The sequence below is a fragment of the Rutidosis leptorrhynchoides genome, chromosome 1 (genome assembly GCF_046630445.1).
Source record: "Rutidosis leptorrhynchoides isolate AG116_Rl617_1_P2 chromosome 1, CSIRO_AGI_Rlap_v1, whole genome shotgun sequence".
NCBI classification, from domain to species: domain Eukaryota; kingdom Viridiplantae; phylum Streptophyta; class Magnoliopsida; order Asterales; family Asteraceae; genus Rutidosis; species Rutidosis leptorrhynchoides.
Genome location: NC_092333.1, coordinates 593,714,076 through 593,737,500, shown reverse-complemented (window position 1 = coordinate 593,737,500; position 23,425 = coordinate 593,714,076). Strand labels below are relative to the sequence as shown.

Here is a 23,425-nt window from a genome sequence, read left to right as displayed (position 1 = left end):
TAAACTAAAAATTGTTTACAGCTACACGAGTTGGACCAAGCCCAGTTTTATATACATTTATAAATTTATAATTTTAAAACAATATTTATAATATATATATATATATATATATATATATATATATATATATAATGTATAATGTTTAATTATAGTTAGTAAATAGTAATTTATATTTTCATTATTATTATTATTATTATTATTATTATTATTATTATTATTATTATTTTAACTTTTCATAACCCGTTGACAGAATTAAGTAATGTTGTCGTTGTTATTATAAAAGGATAGAAAATATTTATTTTTTGAAATTGTAGTAACTTGGAAAAAAATCTAGGGAAAACTAATTTAGAAAATAACTGAAAGAACCCCTTTTTAGTTTTGTGAATCTATGTGAATGTGTGATATACGTTTGAGTCTATGGTATAAATTGTTGTAAATTCTTCCAATTTAATCTCACAATTAGTTCTTTAAAATCCTCATTATTATTGGAACTACGGAAACACAAAATTTAGGCTTTGCCTTAGATAACCATTGAAGTGGTTTTTCCAAAATCTAGCAAATGATTTCATTCTTTAAATAGTAGCGCAATCAATACTTGTACTATCTATTATCGAAGAGTGGGGCAAGCATACACAAATGGGGTGGCTCGATATCTTTCTTTTCAAACAATTAGTTATTACAATAAATACGGAACATGCATGCATCAAATACTTGTACGCAACACTTTACAAAGTGATTGCACTTTTACCTAACAAACCAGTTGTACAGAATTTTTAACATATGGTTTGTGACACACTAGGTGAAAACAACAAATAGAATGCAAATTACTCCTTCGTACCATACTAATATTTGAATTTAATGGACAAAAAATACATAATTTAAGAAATCTCATTATTATGTTATTATTATGCTGTATTTTTTTTTTTACTTTACAGTTTTACTCTTTATCTTTTACCAACTTGTTTGTCTTATACGCAAAAAAAAAAATGAATTTTACCTTATTTTTTTTTTAATGTTATCAATAAAGAACATGACACTAATAGAGGTGTCCAATATTTAATTTCATATCATTTAATCTGAAAATCAAACCTAATGAAACTGAATTATTCAAATTGAATTTGAATTCTGTTTTTAGTTTTGCCTTATTAATTTGAATTAAATTGAAAAAAACAATTTCAACTAACAATATATTAAATTATATATATATATATATATATATATATATATATATATATATATATATATATATGGCTAATCAATAGAGAAGTGAATTTTAGGATGAAAGAGAAATAATTTTTTTGTTTTTAAACTGCATAAACTGAACTGAAAGTGAAAGTGAACACTAGGGATGGTATCAAGTTAAAATCCGAACCAAATAAACTGCATAAACTGAAAGTGAACACTAGAGATGGTATCAGGTTAGGTTTGGGTTTGAGCGGGTATAAGCAATCCCCGCCCCTAACCCGATTAAGAAATCATGTCCTAAACCCAGACTCATTCAACGGGTCCCATTCACTTACTGTTCATGCATATTTTTTCCAAGGGAAAACATATACACGGACATCAATGCGAAAGGGTTTTTTAGGCGTCAACGTCGTTGATCTCCAGTCCGGCTACCGTGAATAACCCGTACCCGAGATGATAATCTCGGGAGGGTGGCCAATGAATTGCCCGCCGGTCGATAGTCAGACCCTATCGACGGCAAAGGGAGAAAAAACCCTACAAGACCCGTAGATAAAAACCCTAGAGTTGCGATCGTGAAGACGATCGTGGAGAAGATCCGGCTATAACTGCCGTGTGCGTTGCGGATTTGCGGTGGCGGCGTTGCGGTGTGATCGAATGAGGTGGGAGAGTAAGAGTTGTATGCGATTGGGAGATTGTGAACTTGATGTAGGTTTTGCCCCATATTTATAGATGGGAATTAGGGTTAATTGACTTGGGGTCCAAGTTAATTGTGTAGACCCTAATTGGGCTAAACCCTACGTCATCAAGTCCCCCAAGTTCGGTATGATATTTTTGTCAAGTATCGTATCGAACTTCTCATTATGCTGCGAAAAATAAGTTCACATGAGCCTGCACAAACAACTGTGCGTAAACCCGCGAACAGATGAGCAAAGAACCGCATGCAGAGTGCGCAGGGAAACCGCGTGAACTACCATGCGTAAAACCGCATGAAAATTGCGTCTAAAGTCGCGGACAACTGTGCGCAAAGTGTGCGTAACCTGGACAAAAGCGCGTGGACAGTTGCGCAAGCGCGCGAACATCTGCGCTAAATATTCATGTACTTAAACCGCATATAACGAATTAAAAGCTCAATAAGAAAAGACAAACATTCTCAAACCGAACGATAGACGGTAGAAACACGAGACATAATGCATCGTGTCCCACGGATGGCGCCAAATGTTCATGCATATTTTTTCCAAGGGAAAACCTACACACGGACATCAATGCGAAAGGGTTTTTTTAGGCGTCAACGTCGTTGATCTCCGGTCCGGCTACCGTGAATAACCCGTACCCGAGATGATAATCTCGGGAGGGTGGCCAACGAATTGCCCGCCGGTCGATAGTCAGACCCTATCGACGGCAAAGGGAGAAAAAACCCTACAAGACCCGTAGATAAAAACCCTAGAGTTGCGATCGTGAAGACGATCGTGGAGAAGATCCGGCTATAACTGCCGTGTGCGTTGCGGACTTGCGGTGGCGGCGTTGCGGTGTGATCGAATGAGGTGGTGCTTTCATTGAGAGAGTAAGAGTTGTATGCGATTGGGAGATTGTGAACTTGATGTAGGTTTTGCCCCATATTTATAGATGGGAATTAGGGTTAATTGACTTGGGGTCCAAGTTAATTGTGTAGACCCTAATTGGGCTAAACCCTACGTCATCACTTACTAATTATCGGGTTATATGGATCTCGACTAGTAACGTCAATCTCCGATTACTTGATAACTTTCGGGTTAACGAGTTTCCTCACGGGTATTGAATTTTCCCGTTGTTAACCATTCTCATTCTAAATAACTAAAATATCGAACAATAATATAGAATCACATTGATTTGAATTTCATGTTTAGAGTATAACAAAATCTAAGTAGTGTAACTTATATTACTATTATTATTGTTATTATTATATTATGACTCGTAGTATATTATTATTATTATTATTATTATTATTATTTTTATTATTATTATTATTATTATTATTATTATTATTATTATTATTATTACTTAACTTAAATTGAAATTCAAATTTTCATTGGATCGGACATACAGTTATAAAAATAAATACGGAGTATTAACAAGTCAAATGTAGGACTGCGCACACGCCTAGACAGTAGACACAGATAGAAAATACTCCGGAGTAATAAAATTAAAAAATCAAATATAGGTATGCTCACTCCACTTCCCATTAATTTTCGCTCATGTAATGCATAACCCACACAGGCCACCACCACACCATCATGCATCATCGCATGGAAAAATTCCCATTAATTTTCGCTCATGTAATGCATAACCCACACAGGCCACCACCACACCATCATGCATCATCGCATGGAAAAATCAAGTAACGCGCATTTGAAAGACTTAAAATATAGCCATAATTTTTGTAAACATTAAATTATTATTTAGATATATTATAACATAAAATAAATAAATAAATTTTAAAAAGAACTAATTAAATTTAATTCATATTATTGTTTCTCTATGTTTTTTTTAAACAAGAGTTCAGGATCACCACGAAATATTAAACCATGCATGCGTTTATCTCTCGCAGTTGCATAACCTGCCCCAACTGTTGCTTAGGAGAAAACCCGACCCAATCCGAGGACATGGGCGGTAAAACCCCTCTCCCCCACTGCCTCCGCCACGCGTTGTGCGAATGGCACCGTTGGTTGAAATTCAAGGGTTAATACGCAACCTTGTGTGCAATGCTGCACCCCACGGGAATCGAACTTCTAACATCTCGCTAAGAGAGACATGTCACTACCACATGAGCTACAACACGAGATTTAGTCCGTTGATCACTATCCATAATACGTAAAACTCATCAGAAAAATTATCAAGATACCGGGCTCAACGTCCCTGCCAACAAGATCAAATCCATTAAGGATTGTAAACGAGGTACGAAAGACGCTATCAGGCTGCAAACACTACAAAAGACCTAAAGGTTGTATTTACACGTAAACTCTACATATGAAAGTGTTCATATATATTAGGAATATGTCACATTAGCCCGGCATGTCAGCTCTAAAAGGTTTTAGTCCAATTATCAATGTTGGTAAGTCTATCGTAGAATGACATGTTAACATGGCAAGACCCATTACTCCGTATAAAATAAACCATAGAACTTGTCTATAAATAGTACAATGCTCCTGTCATTTAAACACAAACCGAAAATCTGTTATTAAGACTACTACATTTTTTCTGTCTAAACATTTTCTCTCTAATTGACCAAGTATTCAACTCACTCGATTTCTCTACCGATTTGATCCCTCGTAAATCGATTGTGACCTACCCTCTTGTGATCTTCATCACTAACTGATTTATTCACGATATTCAGACCGTTGTGTAAATAAACAATTCCCAAACATTCCCTCATTCTTTTCACTCATGTTATAACAAGATACCACCTATCTTAACTAGTAACCATAATATGTTTGATCATAACATAATTTTAATTTGGAGTAACACTTTTAGATAAATATAACTAATTTATTTATTAAATTAGTGATCAGTGGTCATAAATGAAAATAAATTGAGAAAGCTGGCGACATTTATAATGCTTATATTTCGTGAGTGAACAATTTTAAACAGATACAAATAGTAAGATAAATAGTTTTTTACAACAGATGCGGTATAAGAATCATCGACCAGGTTCATTGAGCTTTACAACAACTTTTATACTCCGTATAGTAGTGTACGCATATACGATACTTATGGCACGATTACAAGTTTGATATCTAAATCAAGGAAAGTGGATTAAATTCTCCTCTACAAATGTGATACAAGAAAGAACAAGATAAAGTTAATATAGGTGTTATTTGTTTTTAAGATGTTTTTGTCCATAGATTTGCAGATCATGTTTGTAGAAAAGATGTTGTCTAAAGGTATGTATGTTAAATAGTGAAAAATGTTTTTTTTTTCGCGGAATAACTTAATCATGTCCGTAACACTTAGAAGTATATTTCTATGTCTGAGATATTACTATCAGAATAAGAAATTTTTTATTTTACGTTTTCAAAAAAAAAAAAAAAAAAAAAAAACAAATAGTCTACAGTAAAATGTAAACGGGCGCGTACAAGATATATTAAGATATGAAAATTATAAAAACAAAAACATCACCTACGGAGATGGTTTCTCGAGGGCTTTTCGATCGCCCATATGGTGGTTTAGTCCGTTTGATGGGTGGCTTCTTCAGTTTGTTGGTCTCAGAGAGAGTGTTTTTAGGTTCCCCGGTGGTCGTTGCTTGCAGGTTGGTTGATGGTACGGTTCTCTTCTCTCAGATGCGACGTTGTAGTGGTGGATTAGGAATTCCTTTGCAGACTTGGTCGAGTTTGAGAGGGTTTATATAGTTAGGTCTAGGTTTAGGCGGGTGGTTGCAGCTTGGTGTTGCTAATGTATGTCATTTTATGTTTTAATGGATGGTTAGATTTCAATGTTGTTCGATGGTTATAGTTTCAAGGGTGAACGTAGGTTGACGCATGAAGTTGTAACACTCATTTGTAACCCACATCATTGCTTTGATTTATTTATATATATTTATATTTTTGCAAGAAAAAACAGAGATACTTTAAATCTACAAATAATACGGACTAATAATTAATAATGATAATGATAATGACTAATTACTTTATATTATATGTATACTTTTGTATGATGAGTTGGAAAAATAGGGGGAGATACGGTAAAGAAAGAGTAAATGCAAGGAGAAAAAAGGCAAGAATATGGAGCGCTTTCTGTAAATTTGCATCGGTAAGAAGCTATGTTACCTCTGATCTTCGCAATAATCCAAACAAATAAAACAATTTTACTGAAATTTTCGGCACTCGTAATCATGAGATCTATACATGTAAACACTCGTACTCCACCCCGACCCCCATACTTCCATTATCCATCCTATTACACCGCATTCAACTTTTCACTGTACACTCAATATTTTCTAATATTTAATTAAAGAGATTTGATTTTACTACTACTTATTTATTACTTGATTTTAAAAAATCTCATCATTATAATATACTTTTTCTATCCATTACTTTTTAACTATATTTTTATTTTAAATATAAAAGTTAACGGTATAAAAGAAATCTACTTCATTATTCTTATATATTTATGAAAGTGGGATATTAATTTAAAACAGCTCAAAAAAGAATATTAGATTACTAAAATGCGACGGAGAGAGTATTATTTTCTTATTATTTATTAATTATCGTGTATATATAGGATACGTTAAAACTCTCATTTTTTTACATATCAAAATTTATGATTTATGTTTATTTATTTATATAAAATTAAATTAAATTAATAATTATTAAGTGTAAATATTAATATTTCAAATATTGACAAATACAGCTTATGATTTCAAACAAATGATGTATAGATTTATTAAAGAGATTTAGTTTAATTATTACTCCGTATTTACTATTTATTAGCAAAACTCATTATTATTATTATTAATTAGTAATATTTTATTTTTTATGATTATTATTATAAATATAAATATTAATATTAATATTAATATTAATATAAAAGTAAACTACGTCACAATTTACAACTAGATCAAGTTTTGCTTAACAAAATACTAAATATACTAGTGAAATGACATGTGGAACCACGAGGTTGTTTAAACGAAACAGTTTAATTATATGTTTTAGGTATTAAGTGAACGTAAATGTTAAAGTCATTTAGTTTAATGACCCGTAGAATCACAGAGTCCGACCAAGAAACTCGTCAGCTGAACATTTTATCAAACACCTAAAATGCATATTAAACAATCCAAATCTAATCATAAGAGATAATATTAGTTGTCATTTTATTTTAAAAGTGTAAAATAAAAAATAAATTTAAAATTAGTTTAATTCTTCTTAGCTTTTATAACTTCTCGTACTCAATTCAAAATAATTAATTCAAATAATTCAAAATTATTTAATTTTAATAATTATAATAATTATTATTAATAAGATTTAATAATAATAATTAATTAATAAGATTAAATAATAAGATTAAATTTTAATTCAAAATTATTTAGATTAATGAAATCACCAACCATGCTTAGATTTTTTTCTTTTATTTTTTGATTTTTTTTAACAAAGTAATTACCCTAATAATGACATCATTTAATAGAAACTATAGATATAGATACTCGTAATGAAACTGAATTGTAGATTATATTATATTTATATTGCTTATTACTTATTCTTTTCAAATATGTTCATCAATTATTTTAACATACACGTCAACTAAATTTAATGAGCTGATAATAAACCAAATGATTCTTAGCTTTTGCATATTATTTACATAACAAAATTGAAATTATAATGCACTCCATAGTTGAGTATCTTTTTACAGTACATATATATACTCCTATTATTTTATTAAAACTGCAAATTCACATGTTATTAGAAATTAAATACATTTAAGACCGATCAAATATAAAATATATTTTTACTTTTTGTTTTAGGATGAACAGTTGATTGATTTGTAAAATAAAGGCAATTAAAGTAAAGTACAGAGACAGGAAGGAAACAAATTTAATACCTTGCGATTTTATCGTTCCGTTGATGTAACTACAAATAATTTTCTTCTGCTGCACACAACTGCCAAACATGATTATCACGTGACTAGATCATATATACGTACAAATATCCTGTATCTATATCTAGGTTTAAAATGCCTGAAGTTTATTTCAAATTTAATACAGTACCTGATTGATGGATGAATTCAATTGATAACGATGACGATGAATGTGCGTTTATGTGAATTTGCAGAAACTTATAAGAAAGCAAAAGAGAATGTGTGTTTGAATTGAAAGAAGCGATTAATTGATTTGATACGGAACAAAGCACGAGAAAAAGCTTAAATGTGGTTGCTTCTTCTATGGTGGAAATCGATACATATATAGATAGATATAATAATTTGAATCTGTCTATTTTGTAGTATAAAATTGGGAGATTCGAGAATATGTTCGCACGAGCATGTGTTGTTTAGCGATTTTGATTAATCAAAAGGACAAAAAGCCACTTTAATGTTAAACAAAGTGAGATTAATTTATTTAAAAATTAAAAAAAGTTGATTTGTGTTTTTGCTTTAAAGCATGCTCTTGTCTTCCCTATGCCATTAAATATATATACTTTCATTACCTTCTCATAATATCAAATCTTTCATCATAATGATAAAAAAAATACATACATTATAATAAACAATTGTTAGAGAATTATTTATTTTGATACCTTGTATAGATATAGATTTAGAAATTTTGTAGAGGATTAAAAACCGGTAAATGGAGTTATTTATAAAATTAAAGGTAAGTGAAGCTTATATATATATATTGATAAAATTAAGGATTTTTCAACCGGTGCTGTCGTCGACGTACATAACAGTGTCAAAATGACGGTTATAAAAGTGAACTAACACTTTTATGAACGTTAACGATAACTTTAAGGACTGTTATTAAAAAATTTAATTAATTAAAAGTGAAGTTACATAAAGCAGAGAGCTAAGATAAAAGAAAAGCATGAAAGATTCCTTACGACTTTATATTAAATTTGTGTAGTGAAAGGAGTGTTGTTTCTGCTTCTTTTGATGGATGAGTGTTTTTGATTGAAATGTTTTTTGTAGTGAAAATGGAGAAGGAAGAAAGTAGGGAGTGAGTGAGAGTGTATGTTTAAAGAGATAAAGTGGGGGGCTTTGGAAAAGGGGCTGGTGAGTCTGAAGGCACGGCTTTTTGACTAACCTCCTTTATTGAGCAATGCTAGTAGTAGACGTACTCCGTTTTTTATACTTCTCCGTATTTTGTAACATATTTTTGTGAATGATGATATAATATGATATGAGATGTGCATAACTATTTTTTTAACGGCTATATACTTGTATTAATAAAACTTCTAGCAAGAAACTAGAAATATAACTATTTTTTATATGTCAACAATCAATCATACTCTATAGTGTTGTGATGTATAACATTTTAAAGCATATAATTAGTTGTGAACAAATAAAAAATAGTTTTGTACAAATAAAAAATGATTGTGTACATATCACTCCCTTTTTTTATTAAAGTAACTTAAATGATCCGTAAAACTACGATTCTGTTAGATAATTAAGTTTGAACCTGCTATTACAAAAAATACTTATAAAAAATAATCAAATTATACGAGTTTATAGATGAAAACATACCACAAATATTTTGACCGGAACATATGAATCCGAAATAATCAAAGATAAAACTATAGACATATTGATTGATGTACTTAACTTATACATAATAAATGAACTACCTGCATTTAGGGATGGCAATGGATGTCCGATCCACCGGATATGATGTGAATGATGTGAAAAATTAGTAGACCGGGTATGTATGACAATTTATCATCCGTGGATATATTAATTTACCACCCAAAATATATATATACATATAAATATAAGCATATATATTTAATATTATTATATGTGTACAATATAATCTATTAAAATGTTATCGAAAATATAGATTGTGACGAATAATACTAAGTGAATAGTATTAAATTCATATATCTTAAATATATTGCACATCTTTGTTAAAAACATTTTGATGATTTTTTTCATAATAAGAATATTTTTAGAAAAACTTAACATCCAACGGATACTCGATAGCCCGATTAATCCAACGGATATGGATATGTATGAATAAATTATATTTAAATGAATATGGATATGGATTTGGATTTGAAAAATTAAATGAATATGAATATGGATATAAGCACACCCGATCCATATCCGATATATTGTCATCCCTACTCGGCTACTTGCATTCTCGCACTCCCACCACCCTCTTTCAATTTTCCTCAAAATTACTATTTTCATTATCATAAAAGCCAACATTACAACCTTTTAGTGAAACATGTAGTTAGCATACATCTTTAGCGTAGTTAATCCTGCAAAGAGAACATATATTTGAATAATAATAATAATAATAATAATAATAATAATAATAATAATAATAATAATAATAATAATAATAATAATAATAATAATAATAATAATAATAATAATAATCAAGTTTGCATAAGAATTGAATATTTATATTTTTAATAATTATTAATAATAACAAATTACTCTTCAAAAATTTTAACTTAAAACACAAGTATTAGATGAAGGTTTTACCGTATCTTAAAAAGATTTTACATTTGTTCATTAAGTGTTTTGTAAAAGATTGTACATATGATCATAACAGTGTTTTATAATAAGGTCGTACATAATACTTTAAAGATTGTACATATGGTTATGGCCCGTGGGAGTGTTTTGTCATAAAGTTGTACATAATGCTTCAAATATTGTACATATAGTCATGAGGTATTTTATCATAAAGACTTACATAATGTTTCAAATATTGTATATACGGTGATGGAGTGTTTTACCATAAGGTTGTACATAATCATTCCCTTATTGTACATTTGTTTAAGATTTCTTAATTTTTATTAAATATAATTAATTTTTTAATGACATCATAAACCATGTCTTAGAAATTTTCTCCTTTTTCAATTTCTTTTTTTAAGCTTTGAAAAGACTATTTTATGACATCATCATATTTACATTTTAATAAATACAGAGTAGTATAGAAGATATAGATTATAACTCAAAATATAAATATTAAGCAATCCATTGTCAAAAGTCTTATATTAAAGCAAACATTTAAGGATTTAGCCTAGCATAATTATGGAAACAATAAAAGAAAAAATATAGTAAAAGTGTTCATTATAATCTGACATAAATAGATGAAAACTGAGTATCGATATTGATCCTTGATCCAATCTTCAAGCTCTATGATTACGCTCTTTATATTTGGTGAAGTATGGTGTTTAACCCACCAAAATCGGTCAAAAATTGTCCAAAACGGAACAAAAAAAAACGTAATACCCATAAAACCGTTCGACAATTTGATTAAATAGTTTATTCTGACTGCCACGGGATCGCGATCGCGAGCCTTGTATGCTTGTGAACCTCGCGATCGCGAGGTGCCGAATTTGGTGCTTCGCGGTCGCTTTTCTCTTTCTCGGTTCACAAATTTGCCTTTGACTTCGATCTCACGATAGCGAGACTAAATCTCGTGAAAGAGAGACCTGAAACGGCTTTTTGACTTTAAAAACTCACTTTAACTTTTAGCGTTAACTCGGGTTCGAACCTGGAACTTATACATATATGACTTTTTAGCCCCAAAACACCTAAAAAACACCAAAAATCATCAAATAACACCATAATGCAAGTTGGCGTTAATCTTCACTTTAATCTTCAACCTTATCATAAAACCAACAAAATTGAACCCGATATTGCGAAATAATAATGTATAAACCGAGCAATATCAAACGTTATTTGCAACTTACGGTACAACGTTTGAACCCGGACACTTGAGCGTTTACAATTGCACATGTTTAGTTTATGCCAATATACTTCGATAGAACCTTCTCATTCTAGGTTGAATATGTCGGTCTACTATGCTTTTGTTTGCTATCGCAGTATGTGATTATTTTTCTATGCACACGAGGTGAGTTTTATAGCCGCATTTTTACTCATTTTACAACTATTTTATACTTGGGGTGAAAATACATGCTTGTTTACTATTTTACGTTATGGACACAAGTATAAGAAGAAATTCTTTTAAGAATACTCTACACTGAGTTTGAATCGCAAATACCTTAACTTGGTAATTGTTTACTACTGGTATTTGAACTTGTGGGCGCGAATACGTTTATATGGATTCATATGGTTTGACAACTCCGTTCGGACTAGTCGTGCTAGCATTTTACGAGTGCATATTACTTCGTTAGGAGACACTTGATTCGATGTAGCTTTTATATAGAGGGTAACATTGAATATTATTTTTATTAAGTTTGGTTACTAGGTGCTCAACGCTGTTGATTTTTTATATTATTTTTAAAAATCTGTGATATTGTGGTCTTCTTTACTTGACTTAACTTTATATTTTATTATAAACCTATGAACTTATCAACCTTTTATGTTGATACTTTAGCATATTTATTCTCAAGTTTGTAGTTGTTTCCGCTGTTGATGTCCAAGGTGTTCGCATTGAAGCAATGTTATGTGTTCCTTACTAAACATAAATTAGAGGCTTTTTTTTTCTATAAATTTACTTGCAAACTGAATCATATGAATTAAATTACACTTAGTTAATAATGCATATGGTGTTCTTATTGTCTTCCTTCTAATTGCTTTTACACTTCAGTTATCAAAAAATTAAATCAAAAAATAAGTATAAACATACATGTAACGACCCTACTTTTTCCGTTACCTTTTACCATTAATTATTTAACGACCATTAACTGTTTTTAGTGTCACGTCATTTCTATGACCTATATTATTATTTTTGTAATAATATATTAATTATTATGTGCTATGTGAATATTTGTATTCATATTTTAAGTTTTACGTTTCTACGTGTCGCAGATTTCTATCCGGCGAATCTTTTAGGTTTTCAAACCAACGGTTAAGCTTTTGGGATTTTTAAGTCCTAATTATTTTAAATATGATATTTTAATGTCATATTGTGACGACCCGGAAATTTTTGACCAAATTTAAACTTAATTCTAATATGAATTCGACACGATAAGCAAAGTCTGTAATGCTGAGTCTCAAAAATTTTTGAACTGTCTACATGAAAAACCTATAACCCTTGACTAACTCGACGATTCACGAACCTTGTGTGTAAATAAATATGTATGTATATATGCATATATATATATATATATATATATATATATATATATATATATATATATATATATATATATATATATATATATATATATATATATAAATGTATGTGTATGTATAATAAATGTGAAATAATAAAATACAGATTAATCGGTAGAATTAAAAATGTAAAATGATATAGAATATAATAAAGAGGTGATTAAAAAGAAGCTATATATATATATATATATATATATATATATATATATATATATATATATATATATATATATATATATATATATATATATATATATATATATAATTTTATACATGATTGATATTATGTGTATATTGTAAAATATATAAAAGGTATAAATATTATGTGTTGAAATATAATTATGAAATAGCATACTATAATAAATAAATAAATATATATATGAAAATTTCATAAATGAAACATTTTTAATATAGTTATATTTACATATATAATACAACTAATACGCAAACACATATTTTATAATAAAATGTATAAATATTAAGTAGTCAGTATGTGTTATTATAGAATATATTATATAACTAATAATATGTAATAATAACATATTCAATTTAACTACAAGTTTAAATATAGTGTTATATCAATATTATTATTACTTTCATTATTATTTATCAATATCAATATCAATATCAATTATCATTAATAATTATCAATGTATTTAATATTAATATTAATACTATTATTATTATTTTCATTAAAAATATTATTATTATTAATATATCTATAATTATTAACTAATAATATATATTATATCGTACAAGAATAGATTTCCAAATCTGATATCAGTACACCTTAACTATTATAATTTTTGTTTTTGGTCTACAAATTATTGAAAAGTGATATCATACTAGTACGAGCCTGTTATATATCGATATCATATATTTTTTATTATTATTATTTTTATCTTTTTATTATTCAGTCGATCTGTACTTCCAATATAAAACGATTAATACACCTTGTCTTTGAAAATTTATTCGAATTCTCCACCAGCTATATCAATTAAAACTACCACTTATTTATATTATCTAGAAATATAAGCAAATTTTTTTTAAAAACCAATCGACACCTCTGTTTTGTCTATGAATTATCATAGCTCGATTTTGAATTGAATTTCTAAAATTATAAATGCAGTCATCTTAGGAATCATTTACTTAATCTACCTACAAATTCCCACACTCCAATTCGTTTTCATGATTTCGAATTTTCAAAGTCAAACTTTAACAATTAAAAGTCAAACGGGTTGTTCTTCATCAAATTCGAATTATGGCTAATGTTTCTGTTAAAATTGAGAATTGAGAAAGCTTCAAGGATTGATTTTGAACATAATTCATTCAGGAAACGAGATCTAAAACGTTCGATAAACTGATTTTGATGTTGAGTTTTTCTTTGTGTTCTTCGCCAAAAATTGTTTCTGTTTTATAATTTTTTTTTTGTTTTGTTTTGTTTGTTTGTCTGTTATTTAAAAACCTCACAAATAGTCGATTGTAATTCAAGTTCAAACCTTAATTGGATTTGTAATTCGTGATTGGATTGATTAATGCTCTGGTCGATTGAAAAGGGAAGAAGGAGGGGAAGAAGGTACATTGTTAAATATATGGGTTTAAAATTAAAGGTATTTAATATAAATCAGAAAAGTACACAGCATAGCGATGGTTAAGGGTTAGTGTCGGGTTTCGAGAGGTCGCGGGTTCGAGTCCCATCGTGGGCTTTTCTTTTTGGTGGAAGTTTTAAAAGGGTATATATATTTTATTTCCATTTCTATTATCATTATTATTATTATTATTATTATTATTATTATTATTATTATTATTATTATTATTATTATTATTATTATTATTATTATTATTATTGTTGTTGTTGTTGTTGTTGTTGTTGTTGTTGTTGTTGTTGTTGTTGTTGTTGTTGTTGTTGTTGTTGTTGTTGTTGTTGTTGTTGTTGTTGTTGTTGTTGTTGTTGTTGTTAGTGTTGTTATTTTTGTTATTATTAGAGTTATAAAGATTATTATTATTATCACTTGCATAAGTATTAAAATTATTAAAATTATTATTAGTATTACTAATACAAGTAGTAAATATAAATTATTATTAATACGATTATAATTACAATGATGATATATATTGTTATTACTAAAATTAATATCATTACTAATATGTGTGTTATTATTATTAACATGTTTAGGATTATTATTATCATTATTAACGATATCATTATTATTATTAGTATTATCATTATTAATAAAGTTATTATTAGTAACTCGCTAATATAAAAAATATCATTTTTAACAAATAAAATTTTTTATACAAAATATATTTAGTACATATACTATAACGATATTAACATCTCATATAACTACATATTAACATTATATAGATAAATATATATTTTTATCATGTATAAACCCTAAAATAAATTGTTATATTAGCTATATAAATATATAAACTAAATATATTAAATTTATCTATATCTATATAACATATGAGATAACATGTATATTATTAATAATAATATATATAAACTTGTTCGATTACGAATTATTAAACTTGTTCGATTACGATTATATGTTTTAATAGATATACAAATGATATAGGTTCGTGAATCTGAGGTCAACCCTGCATTGTTAAATGTCGTCCTATGTATTTTTACTACAAAATACATTAAGTGAGTTCATTTTCTCCCTTTTACTCATTACATTTTTGGGCTGAGAATACATGCACTGTTTTACAATATTTATATGCGTGAGTTCATTTGATTCCCTTTTACTCTTTACATTTTTGGGACTGAGAATACATGCGCTACTTTTACAACTGCTTTATTAAATACTTTTGAAATACATTTTTGAACTGCGAATACATGAAATGCTTTTATAAATGTTTGACGAGATAGACACAAGCAAAACATTCCTCGAATGAATTATGTGGACGTGATAATTGCCACCATTGAATTATGTGGACGTGATAATTGCCACAATTGATATGAATATTTTTTCCCTGATTATTATTGCTTGGTAACCTAAGAATTAGGGAACATCACTAATTTTGAGAATTAGTGCACGCCTATTTGACGTGAATCCTAAAGGTAGCTACCGGGTTTAACACCCCCACCCAGAATGTTCACTAGATGGAAGGGCTAGTGGGCGTGGTGTTTAGTACTTCGAAGTTTATATGATTATTATACAGACGAGATGTTCTGTTTTGGGGATATTATTATGCGCATTATATGTTAAGGTCGGTTACCAAGCCAAGCTATGAAAGCAATGAAAAGTGAATGTTATGTATCGAGAGAATGATTTTATACACAGGTTATGTGTATGTTATTTTTGTGCACGAGATATGTGTACGGTTACTAAGATTTATGAAAGATGATTTCGTACACGAGAAAGGTGTACTGTATTTAAAAGATATCGCATGTACATTACAGGTGGGTATAGGATTCGGGCCCATTTGTACCATGCAGAATTTAAATCTTGTGGTCTATCAAAAATGATGAATTTTATTGTTTTATGATAAACCTATGAACTCACCAACCTTTTGGTTGACACTTTTAAGCATGTTTATACTCAGGTATGAAAGAAATCTTCCTCTGTGCATTTGCTCATTTTAGAGATATTACTTGGAGTCATTCATGACATATTTCAAAAGACGTTTCATTCGAGTCTTTGAGTTCATCAAGATTTTTATTAAGTCAAATATAGTTGGATATATTATGAAATGGTATGCATGCCGTCAACCTTTGATGTAAAGAAAGTTTGTCTTTTCAAAAACTAATGCAATGTTTGTAAAATGTATCATATAGAGGTCAAGTACCTCGCGATGTAATCAACTATTGTGAATCGTTTGTAATTGATATGGACTTCGTCCAGATGGATTAGAACGGGTCATGAAAGTTGGTATTAGAGCGGTGGTCTTAGCGAACCAGGTGTTGCATTAGTGTGTCTAACTGATAGTTGTTTAGATGCATTAGTGAATCTGGACTTCGACCGTGTCTGCATGTCAAAAGTTTTGCTTATCATTTCTAGTCGAAAATTACCTGCTTATCATCCTAAAAGTCTAGACACGTCTTACTGCCTCTATTGCATAGACAGTGTATAGATAAATCCATATCTTAGCGTATCTGTTACTGTTACCTTTGCCTGACAGCTTCCGTAGATTCCTCAGTAACTTATGGCATTTTAGTATTATATATGCATATGTAAATCATGTATTGCAGGGTACTAATCTACATCCTATAATCTATTTCTTATCGAAAATCCTTCATCTGATCGTACGATATGAATCCCTCAACCAGTTCGAGTCCCTTAGATTTCGATAGCTATTCCGATAGTTATTCCGACAGCTATTCCGATATGGAGTTTCACCTAAGCTCCGAAAGCAGTGTCACCAGAATAAATCAACCAATCATCCATTCCCAATTCATCTGATGGGTTCATAGTCGACTTAATCAATGGAGACGCGAAGAAGGCGATCTTTTCCACTAACCAAATTGCCCTCTTGACGAATAACCCGAAGAACTTACCGGTGAATCAATCCGAAACACCATTTTCACCCTCATTTCCAGAGTAGCTCGACATGATTATATTCTATCCACAATTCTAAACCTTATTCATCCGCTCGTTCATACCGACAATCATCCCGGAGTAATAGCAGAAGTCAACGAGCTTCGCATCCGAGTTGTAGCCTTGGAAAATATGGTGCAAAACATACCAACTTCAGTAACATCACTGACACCAATAGTACCACCAACAACTCAAGTTTCATCATCACATGTGTGACAACCCGGAAATTTCCAACCAAATTTAAACTTTAATCTTTATATGTTTCCGACACGATAAGCAATATTTGTTAAGTTAAATTTCAAGAATTTTAAACTATGTTCATACATTCATTCAACCTCGACCAAGTTCCAACGATTCACAAACCATTAAACGAATATGATTATATATGTATATGTGTATATATATATTATAACTTGAAACGTAAACAAAATATTAGATTAAATACTTTATATGATTGTATCTGTTTCAAAATATTTATCAATAGAATTAGAAGATAAGATCAAATGATTGAATTATCAGATATATTGAATTATGATTACAAGTCTCTGTTGAAAGGTCCACGTTGATTTGAGAAATCTTTCCATTTTAACAATATTCGGAAAATGGTAAAGTGATTTATAAATAAGAACAAATTGTCAATCATTGAGAACTAGACAAAGGATAGTGGAAGATTGAATCTCATAAAGACTCGATTGATCTATTTAGTTTCAAACGTACAAAAACGTTTTCAGTTTAAAAAGAACTTTATTATTAAAACGTATATAACTTTTATAAATATCTAGAACCACTTCTGACAACTCATTACTTAACTAGTATGATAAAGATAACGATATTTATATTTTATTTTATTAAATATATATAACGATTTAAATTAATATTATATAAATTTATACGCGTATTATACGTACATAGTTTTATACTTTTAATATACTTAAACTTTACCTTTACTTTATTTTTACTTACTTTAACTTTAATAATTCACTTTAATAATTCATACTTTAATAATTCACTTTAATAATTCATACTTTAATAATTCACTTTAATAATTCATACTTTAATAATTCACTTTAATAATTCATACTTTAATAATTCACTTTAATAATTCAAAAATCTATTATAAATAGAATTCAATAGGTTTCATTATTTCATAGAAACTTGAAAATATTTTTCTCTAAACTCTCTCAATTGATTTACATATATATATTTACTCCGTATTATTTCAAGATATTATTAGTATACATAAAATATTACGACGGAGTGCTGTCCGAGTGGTTTCGAAATTGTGTTTCGAGTAGGATAGGATTAAGGAAATTATGGGTTATAGCTATGGAGATGATTGAGTATGGTTCATGGGTATGCTCGTGAGGTCAATATAGTGTTTATCATTTCCGTTGCGTCTACGTACCTTTCCTGCAATATTGAATATCAATATTGATACGTTCGTGAATCCGAGGCCAACCTTGCACTTGTTCAATGACGTTATATGTATTTTTACTACGAAATACAGTATGGTGAGTTTCATTTGCCCTTTTTACTCTTTACGTTTTTAGGCTGAGAATACATGCAAATGCTTTATTAACTGTTTTACAACATTTATATGCGTGAGTTTCATTTGCTCCCTTTTTACTCATTACATTTTTGGGCTGAGAATACATGCAATGTTTAAATAACTGTTTTTGCAATATTTATATGCGTGAGTTTCATTATTCCCTTTTTAAATACGTTTGCAATATATATTTTTGGGACTGAGAATACATGCGCTGTTTTTATAACTGTTTTACGAAATAGACACAAGTAATTGAAACTACATTATATGGTTGAATGATCGAAATCGAATATGCCCCTTTTTATTAAGTCTGGTAATCTAAGAATTAGGGAACAGACACCCTAATTGACGCGAATCCTAAAGATAGATCTATTGGGCCTAACAAACCCCATCCAAAGTACCGGATGCTTTAGTACTTCGAAATTTATATCATGTCCGAAGGAGGATCCCGGAATGATAGGGGATATTCTTATATGTATCTAGTTAATGTCGGTTACCAGGTGTTTACCATATGAATGATTATTTTTGTCTCTATGCATGGGACGTATATTTATGAGAACTGGAAATGAAATTCTTGTGGTCTATTAAAATGATGAAAATAAATGAGTATGATAAACTAATGAACTCACCAATCTTTTGGTTGACACTTTAAAGCATGTTTATTTTCAGATGTTAAAGAAATCTTCCGCTGTGCATTTGCTCATTTTAAAGATATTTCTTGGAGTCTTTCATAGCATATTACGAAGAACGTTGCATTCGAGTCATTGAGTTCATCAAAGATTATTATTAAATCAATTTATAGTTGGATAGTGGATATTATGAAATGGTATGCATGCCTGTCAATTTTCGATGTAAAGAAAATTTGTCTTTTAAAAACGAATGCAATGTTTGTAAAATGTATCATATAGAGGTCAAATACCTCGCAATGTAATCAACTATTGTGAATCGTTTATAATGTATATGAACGGGTCCTTTCAACATGCCTCAACATCTCATTCTGTACCGCGAGTATAATCACCGTTCTACGTATCTGTGACGATCGCTCCAAATCCATATGGACAATACGTCATTCATCATTTCATTGCGAGGTATTTGACCTCTATATGATACGTTTTGTAAACATTGCATTCTTTTGAAAAGGCACACCATATATGAATATTTAAATCAAAGGTTTTCGACATCTGATGATTTCTACATATAGACAATCATCGTAATATAATAGTTTACAATGATACTTCCGTTGACAATGCAGTCAAAATAAGATACATGGTGATGATTTGGTGAATGCAACGTTTCCTTGAAAAGCATGCAAGACTCCATGCACATAGCTTATCTAACATATAAGCAAACTGCGGAAGACTTTTAGGGAACCTGAGAATAAACATGTTAACAAGTGTCAACACAAAGGTTGGTGAGTTCATAGTCTTATTGTTTCGCATAATCTGTATATAAAAGTGGATCACAAGATTTCAGTTGTTTCATTCAGAAACGTTTATCAAAATATTCTACAAGATTGAGCACCCTGGTAGCTAAACTTTAACGTTATAATAAGTACCCCTGTTTTAACATACATGCAACCAACATGTACAATACAAGCAAACCAACGTGTACTAAACTCAAATAGCATACGTCTGTTTTATAGTTCAGGCTAGGGTTTCTATACCTGGAACAGACGGGGATGTCAAGCCCTATGGATCCATATACCTCTATTCGCGCCCATCGGTTCTTATAACCGATAGTTACTAATTACCAAAGCTAAGGGATTTTCGGTTCAAACTCAGTGTAGAATTTAGTATGTACTTGTATCCATTGCGTTTAAAATAAAGTGCATGTATTCTCAGCCCAAAATATATATTGCAAAAGCAATTAAAAAGGGAGCAATGAAACTCACCTTAGCAGCACATAAAGTTGTTCATCGTAATATGACCGAAACTCGGAATATCAAATAATCGTAGATCTCAACCTAGAGAACATATGTTGGTCAATAAATGTCTATCAAGCTAGGTCAAGTCATAGTGTATCAAAATCCTAATGCTCGATATCGACATACAAAAGTTATCCAATGTTGTTTCAAAAAGTCAATTTTGACAATAGTTCAACAAACGAGACGTACCTTATATAAGGATTCATTTACTCGGCTGGTAATATTTAAAAATCCATTTAAGTTGTTTAAATCTTAATTGCAGATTCAAAAGCAATTTCAATTAACGTCAATCATAATTCAGTTGATCATATCTTTTAATCCGTTCATCGAACTTATTCGATATCTAAATGAAAAGTTATTGATTTTTCGTCAGCTTTCCAAAAACATGTATATCATATACCTTTTACTAGTAATATATGTATTTAATTCGTGATTCATTATAAACTGTTTAACGACGAAATTTAGCATACTGGCATGCCTAAACATATATACTCGAGCACTAGACATGGATACACAATTAATATATAAAAGATAAGATATGAATGCTTACGTATCAATATTGTGATTTCATATTGCAGGAAAGTACGTAGACGCAACGAAGATGATAAACACTAGGTTTGATGTTATACGAGCGGTATATGAAATAGTATTAATTTTTGCTAGGAAATACTATTAAATACGATACATTTTTACACAAGTTATTTATTTATTTATAGAGTGGATATACCTAAACCTTGCTACAACACTTATAGGCAGTGTACCTAATCGTACAGTAGTGTAGTTTTTAGTAAGTCCGGTTCGTCCACAGGGAACTTGCCAAGTTTAACGCTATATTTTTAACTTATAATTGTAAAAATACAAAAATATATATAAGTAGTATTATTATAATAAAAGGGGGTTTTTACCGTTTAATGACCAGTTTTTCGATTTTAAAACTTTAGTCGCAGTTAAAACTTAATGTAAAATATTAAAAATAAATACAACTTAATTTCAAGCGTAAAGTAAAAGACAATAATGAAATTGTGATAAATAAAAGTGCGTAAAGTAAATGACAATAAATAAAGTTGCGATAATTAAAAAGTACGATAATTAAAAGTGCAATTAAATATGAAATAAAGGAATTATGCTTATTTAAACTTTCGTAATCATGATGTTTGACGTGTTGATTTTAGTTTATTACCATGGGTTAATTGTCCTTTGTCCTGGATTATTCAATATGTCCATACGGTTTTGTCCATAATAGTCCATCAGTCATAAATATAAAGTGTGAGAGTCTTCGTCAAATTATCCTTATACCCGAAGTCAAATATTCCAACTAATTGGGGACTCGAATTGTAACAAGGTCTTAATACTTTGTTTAATGAATGCACCAGGTTATCGACTGCGTGTAATCCAAGGCTTTATTACTTTGTTAACAATTACACCAATTACCCTTGAATGTAATCCACCCCTATTTCAACTAGTCCATTAACTATTAATCCAGTTCCGTGTCCGGTAAAATGAACAATTATTGGTATTTATAGATATCCCGCCCACCGTACCCAGTCAAGCGTATGTGGTTATATATAAATACATCAAATTATAAGTCTATATATTAAATTAACGAGGCATCATTTAGTTAATATAAAGCCCATTAATAGCTCATAGTCTAATTTCCACAAGTGTCGTTCTTTTATCCAAACCCCAATTATGGTACAAAGCCCAATTACCCTGTCTTTAATATTTTAGCCAACATCATGATTACTTCGGCATTAAATAAGCATAATAATAACTTAGCTACGAGACATTAATTTAAAAAGGTTGAACATAACTTACAATGATTAATAATAGCGTAGCGTTACACGGACAGAATTTCGACTTACACCCTTACAACATTCGCTAACATACCCTTATTATTAAAATTTAAATTTAAATTAAAATTAAAATTAAAATTAAAATTAAAATTATAATATATATATATATATATATATATATATATATATATATATATATATATATATATATATATATATACGTCGATAGATGAAGAAGAGAAAAAGATGTGTTTGTTCGATCACCAAACTGCGAATTTATAGGGGTGTGGCCAGAAAAAGTGACCCATGCGATCGCATGGAAATTGCACTTCCAGGCCATGCGATCGCATGGCCTGCTTTTCCAGCTCACATGATTTTGTTTACTTCTTGCCGACGGTTTAATAAATAAATATAATATATAAATAATTTTAAGAATTATTTAAATATTATATTATATTTATGTGCATAGTTGACTTGTAATTTTTGCTTCGTTGCGTCGCGCGTTGAGAGTTGACTCTGGTCCCGGTTCCAGATTTTCGAACGTCCTTGCGTACAATTTAATATCTTGTATTTTGCGTTTTGCGACTTGTACTCTTCTAATTTTGAGACGTTTCTCATCAATAATTTGAACTACTTTGATTGTACTTTGTACTTT

The 23,425-nt window shown here is 29.7% G+C and overlaps 1 protein-coding gene across 1 annotated transcript in view; it reads right to left on the bottom strand.

Annotated features, from left to right (window-relative positions):
* The window catches only part of LOC139883639 (protein argonaute PNH1-like), a 24,289-nt gene extending 15,348 nt beyond the window's left edge, over positions 1-8,941 (bottom strand). Inside the window, exons 1-2 of the mRNA XM_071867794.1 lie at positions 7,919-8,941; positions 7,753-7,811 (exon numbers count right to left, since the gene is read on the bottom strand). The gene's annotated coding sequence lies outside the window, so the exon portion shown is untranslated. The remainder of the gene's footprint in view (positions 1-7,752; positions 7,812-7,918) is intronic.
* Positions 8,942-23,425: the final 14,484 nt, after the last annotated feature.